This window comes from Grammomys surdaster, unplaced genomic scaffold, assembly GCF_004785775.1.
Source record: "Grammomys surdaster isolate TR1022 unplaced genomic scaffold, NIH_TR_1.0 193, whole genome shotgun sequence".
Classification (NCBI taxonomy): Eukaryota; Metazoa; Chordata; class Mammalia; order Rodentia; family Muridae; genus Grammomys; species Grammomys surdaster.
This window is the reverse complement of record NW_021604638.1, coordinates 3996400-4003151: the sequence shown is the minus strand read 5'-3', so window position 1 is coordinate 4003151 and position 6752 is coordinate 3996400.

Below are 6752 nucleotides of genomic sequence, written 5' to 3'. Positions count from 1 at the left end.
GTAGATGGCCTGTGGCCATCATAAAGTGTGGCCCAAGGAGTCGCATGCTCTTGGCTATACAGTCACAGGCTCTGGGCTATGCAGTCATAGACTCTGGGCTGTGCAGTCATAGGTTCTGGGCTATGCAGTCACAAAGTTTGGGCTATACAGTCCCAAAGTTTGGGCTATGCAGTCACAGGCTCTAGGGTATGCACTCAGAGGTCTGGGCCATGCAGGCACAGGCTTTGATCTGAACAGAGGTGTCCTGTTGGTTCTTACCCTCTGGTACTTATTATCATATAACTCTCAATGGGAATCAAGCATTTATACCTCCGTGTTTCCTTCTTTAAAATCTATAAAGCCAATTCATTGCCCTGTAGTTGTGAGCGTCACGTGACTTGTGTCTCTGGCATGAGCCTTTCACATTTTAGGTCCAGGAAAGCCTGTCCATTCTGAAGCAGTGTGTAGGGAAGAAGTTGCCCTCTCTTCTCCTACCCTGAGGTTCACAGCAGAGGTTCCTGTCGTGAAGGAACAGACTAGCAAGCTGGGTGGTGGTGGCGCATGCCTTTAATCCCAGCACTTGAGAGGCAGAGGCAGGTGGATTTCTGAGTTCGAGCCCAGCCTGGTCTACAGAGTGAGTTCCAGGACAGCCAGGGCTACACAGAGAAACCCTGTCTCGAAAAACAAAAACAAAAACAACAACAAAAACAGGAACAGACTAGCAAGAGAAAAGCAAACATATTTATCTACCGAGCATTTTGTAAAAAGGAAGTGAAGACTCTAATGGGTAAGGTAAATCTGTGTAATTTTATGACAGAAATGCAGAAATATGATAGGAGCCAGCTAGGCCTATCCAAGGGTGATACCCAACTAGTCGGGGGAGGAAGAAGGCTTGTGTGTGGAACCTCCTCTTGGTGTTCACGAATGGTTTCAGAGAGTGTAGCACCAGAGGAGATTGGGCAAGGAAGAAGGATGAAGGCCAGGAGTGACCATGTCACTTGTCTTATTGCTATGACAAACACCTGACAAGAGCAAAATTCCGAAGGACGGTTTACTTTGGTTCATGGTTCTTTGGTATAACCCATCATAGCCTGAGGTGGCTGGTCACAATGCAGCCACAGCCCAGACACAGTTGAACACTGCTGCTCAGTCAGTGTCTCCTGCAACCTAGTCCAAGACCGAAGCCCATAGAATGGCACCGGGTACATTTAGGGCAAGTCTACATTCTTCACTTAGCCCAATATATTAAAAAAAAATCTCTCACAGACACGACTAAATTTCTCTATAAATCCCATCAGGTTGACATTCGAGAAAGACAACCTGTCACAGTGACCAACCCTCAGCTGCTATTCGCTCAGTTGCCAATGGTACCAAATTTGGGGGGTATTTTGGAGTCATGACCTATCAGTAGTTTTCAAGATTGGCTCATAGAGGCAAGGGTTCTGGACTTCTTAAAATGTTCATCAAAGTGGTCTGCGACATGGCACTTGAATGCTCGGGGACTCCAAACCAAGCAGAGTAAACATAAAGGTTGACGTTCACTAACCACAACAGGGGTTGACATTTCAATAATCAGCTCTAACTGGCATTAATGACCGTATTATTTAAAGTGTGGTTTTATGAGATTTGGCAAATGTACAAGCACTTCATCATGTCTACAACAAAGACATCAGGATCTAGAACACTTCATGGCCTCAAGAATTTCCTCTTGACTCTTGGCCATCGGCTCCTTCCACCCTTTGTCTGCTGGAAAGTCATTTGCTGGCTTTCTCCTCCTCCTGGTTTTGTCTAATTTAGACTGTCATATAATTTGAATCATGAAATAATCCAGTGACTTTTTGAAATGTGGGTGGGATAAAATAATTGGCTTGTAATAATAATCACCTTGTTTGTTATAATGAAAGAAGACTGAAAGTGTCAGAGTGAACCACACTTAACGTGGAGGAGATGCTTTGTGACATTTTGGTCCTAGGTGACTGTGTGTCTAAAAGTGTCTCGCATTTCCTATAATATGCCACACTTTTTGAAAAGTACCAGAATGCTCCTACTGAGGGTAGCAATTGATTTTCTTGTTTCTGTGACCACATACCTGAAAAGAAGCAACTTAAGGGAAGAGAGGTTTATTCCGGCTCATACAGTTTTTTTTTTTTTTTTTTTTGATCCACTGAAGGGGTAAAGCATTGCAACAGACTACCCTACAGCAGGGCAGGATGTGGCCAAGACCCCTTTCCTACTCAAGTTTTGGTGAGAATGTTAGATATTCTTGCCACTCACACGGCAGGGAAGGCTTTTCCTGCAGTGGATTCCCTTTGTAAACTTTGTAAACCCTCAAGGCAGGAAAGTGGCCAGGCCCCTGGGGAACCCTAAACCAGGCCCCTCCCCTAGACCTCCCTAACTGTCACAGGGGCATTTCCAGCCTCTGTAAAGATCACAAAGGTCAGCTCCAGCCCCTCAAGAGGACCATCCCCAGATTATGCTAACTTTAGGTGAAAAGTCTGAACAAAATCCACCAATTCCTGAGCACAAAAAGCCACCAATCCCTGAACTACCCCCCAAGCTCAGGACTTGAAATCCTACCAATTCTCACCCTGGAAAGCTTCACCCTAAAAAGCACTACCTCCAAGAACCCCTATATAAACACTGCTCTTTGTCCAATCACTTGCTGTCTGCTCCTGCCCAGGAGCATAGACAGTCACTCCTGGATTTGTCTCTCCACACCCTCGACTCTCCAATAAATCCCTTTTATGGGATTTGCTGCCTGGCGTAACTCTCTCATTGGAAGAAGCCAAGAAATAATGAAGAGAAGAGAAGAATCGATGAGAAGGAGTGGGCGGGGCTCCTGAGCTCCTCGGCTCAGCTGGGGAGACCCTCCCCTGGGACCTGCAACACCTCTACTGAGGAGGCATCCTCTCAGAGTTGTATGGTCTCTGGACTCCCGTGTCTCAGGGTGCCTTTCCACTGGGACACTGTCCTACCTCACAGCTGTGTGGTTCCTGGGCTTCCACGTCCCAGGACACCTTCCCATAGAAGCAGGAAGGCCAACAGAAGGGATCAGGGAGAGGGCAGAAAACATAGCCAGACTGTCAAATCTCAAGTCCCCCATCCTGTCCTAGAGATCTACTTCCTCTCTCTCCTGAAGCTTCAACAGCCTCCCCAAACAGCCCACCTGTGGGGGACCTCATGTTTAAGCACAGGAGCCTAGAGGAGACATCTCATAGTTGTGATCTATAACTCTAGAATAGTCTTTAGCATGGGCTTGGTCAGTTGGCAAGGCTGGAGAAGAGAGAGAGTAGAGATAAGCACACTCAACAACCCCTCCTCAATCCACTTAGTGATAAGAGTAAGCCCTTGGCCTCAGCATACATGGAATGCTGCAAATCTCAGGAAGCTGAAAGCTACAGGCAGGATGTGAAGGTACCCAACCAATGTGGCCGTGAGAGTGGGCTTTGGCGTCACACCCAGATCCTAGTCCTTGACTAATTATTCAAGGCCTCTTGATCTTAACCTGGCTCTTGGCCTCTCTGATGTCCATGTTTTCACCTTATGCAGTACTAATGCACACAGTAGGATGCCAGTTTCATAGATTTACAGTAATGCAGGGTTCCTCCACTGAGCCAGGACTGCTGCTTTGAACTGGCTTGTCACTGCCACGATGGCTTTCCTGTGTAGTGTAGGATGTCAGCAGACTCTTGTCTTTTTGTTTTCAAGATGATAGTGACATCCAGAAGTATCTCCAGTCATTGTCAGATGGTGTGTGTGTGTGTGAGAGAGAGAGAGAGAGAAAGAGAGAGAGAAAGAGAGAGAGAGAGAGAGAGAGAGAGAGAGAGAGAGAGAAGAGAGAACATGCATAAAATAAAATGTCCCTGCCCATAAATGACACCCTCCTCCCTCAACTGTATAATGAAAGTCATTTTCATACAGAGGGAAGGACTAAGAAACATCAGTCTGAGCAGCGGAAGGGCCTCAGTCTGTGGGGTCCAACGTCCTCAGAGTGGACGGAAGAACAGACTTGAATCTTAGAACAGAGCTTGTGTCGCACAGCCAGACCACCTGGTGCGGCCTCTGTGCTGTGCTTAGTCTCCTGCAATGGATTATGCAAGCAGTCTGCCCTGTTTGCTAATTTAGAAAAAAAGAATAACAGCCAGCCTTCTCTTTCAGAGTTTTTGTGAAGATGGTAGTGTAACCCACATGGAGTGTTGCAGACAGTGCCTGGGGCAGTTATCACCTAGGGAGTGTGAGTCTTGGTTCACAACAAGGATGCTGATTTAAATAGACCATGAGCCAATGCTGTCTGGGTGTAAGCCTCGTTGTGGTCAGTTCACTCTGCACCTCTCAGTTTAGCATGGAAGAATCCCGTAAAACACTCAGTCCACAGAACCTAACCGGGTGGTGACTGTCTCTGCCGTTTGAGTTGGTAGTGACATAGTCCATAGTTGGCATGTGATAAACATTGGTAGTTGGTGCATTTGTATGGTGTGCATGTGTGTGCAGGTGCATGCGTGTGGAAGTGTGTGTGTGTGTGTATGAACTGTGCATATGGGCTCAGGAACAACTTTGGGTATTTTGTCTCAGGTGTCATCTACCTTATTTTGGGACAATGTCTCCAATTACTCTGGAATTCACCAAGTAGACTTAGCTGGCTAGTTTTGTTAGCAAGCCCCAAGAACCCTCCTGGCTCAAGCACCCATCAGACTCAGTTGTTTTTGTTTTGTTTTACTATTTTTGTAAACATAGGTCCAGATGTTCTAATAGTTCTTCAAGCTTGAAAAAGCCACGCACTTTACAGACCAAGATCTCTCTCCACCCCCGACAGCTCCCTTTCATTACCAAACAATTTCTCAGTAGTAAGAGTTCAAGCCAAGCGGATTACACACTGTGAGACCCAGCTGTGATCTGGGCTTCAGGTCACCAGGCCAGCCCAGCACCAAGAGGCACGCTCGGCCTCAGGTAGAACTCGCACAAAGCTTTCTGTTGAGAGATAAATACTTAAGGTCATATTTAGCCAGCAGATAAGATTTAGCCCAGACAAAGGAGATGTGAACCACACACCTTTTTATTGACCTAGAAAACAGGGCCTCGGAGTCTTGTGCTAGACAATAAGTGGTTTATATAAATAAACCTAGTCTGCAGAAGTAGGCACTGTGGAAAGACGTCATGATGTCATGGCTTTGATTCAGTGTCCCAGCAGTCATAGATGACAGAATGGCTCAAATGATCTAAACAGGCTAACTTGAGCTTCTCAGTCTCCTGCTTGGTTGAAAATTGCCTGAAGCTAAGTAGAACTGTGGTAGTTTCATTCCTATGTTGGGACCAGATATTCATTTTGTGCTGTAGAACTTATGGCTGTTGAGTTGGACAATGATCGCCTACGTCAACTCCATTTTCTCCTTAGAATTCTCCTTAGAAATAACCCCAATTTCCTTTGGAGGAAGTAATGATTATATCTGAAAATAGTTTGCTAGGTTTTCTGAAGTGTGATGGGCACGGTAATGACCAAGGATGTGTGCAGAAGGCCCCTTCAAAAGCAAGCTTCTAGAGACAAAAAATACCTCTTTTATCCCTGTTACAGTTTCCTTCATCTAGCTTAGGATGCAGATGGATGTCTGGAAACGGTGAGGCCCCTTGCTTTTCCTAGGCAAAAAGATGCTTGGTAGGCATGCCAAGGAAATTAGAAGACCTTGGATCCTTTGTGACTCCCCATGAGTAGCTATGCCAACATGTATGCCTATGTATGGACTTATTGTATATCTCTATATATCTGTATCTGTATCTATGTGATCTATGTGATCTACATGATCCACGTGATCCACGTGATCTACGTGACCTACGTGACCTACGTGATCTATGTGATCTACGTGATCTATATCTCTACATCTATCTGTCTGTCTGTCCGTCCGTCCGTCCATCCACCCATCCATCCATCCATCCATCCATCCATCCATCCATCTATCTATCTCCTCTTGCTCTTGGGCGATGGTTGTGTAGCCATGAAGATGACAGTTGAGATCCCAGAACACATGTAAATGTTGGGTAGATGTAGTGGCCCACCTGTAATTCTAGTCGATCCATGAGCATGGGAGATCTTTCCATCTTCTTATCTCTTCCTCAGTTTCTTTCTTGAGCAACTTGAAGTTATTGTCTCATAGATCTTTCACTTGGTTGGTTAGAGTTACACCAAGAAATTTTATATTAAGTGTGGCTATTACAAAGGACGTTGCTTCCCTAATTTCTTTTTCAGCCTGTTTATCATTTATATAAACGAAGGTTAATGACTTTTTTGAATTAATTTTATATCCAGCCACTTTGTGGAAGGTGTTTATCAACTGTAGGGGTTCTCTGGTAGAATTTTGGGGATTGCTTATGTACATACTATAATATCATCTGCAAATAGTGATATTTTGACTTCTTCATTTCCGAGTTACATCCCTTTGATATCCTTTAGTTGTCTTATTGCTGTGGCCAGAACTTCAAGTACTATATTGAAAAGATAGGGAGAGAGTGGTTAGTGTTATCTTGATTCTGATTTTGGTAGAATTGCTTTAAGTTTCTTTCCATTTAATTTGATGTTGGCTATTGGCTTTCTGTATATTGTTTTGATTATATTTAGGTAATTGCCTTGCATCTCTGGCCTCTCTAAGACTTTTAACATGAAGGGGTGTTGGATTTTGTCAAAGGCTTTTTCAACATCTAATGAAATGATCATGTGATTTTTTCTTTCAATTTGTTTATATGGTGGATTACATTTATGAACTTTTTATCTTGAACTATTCCTG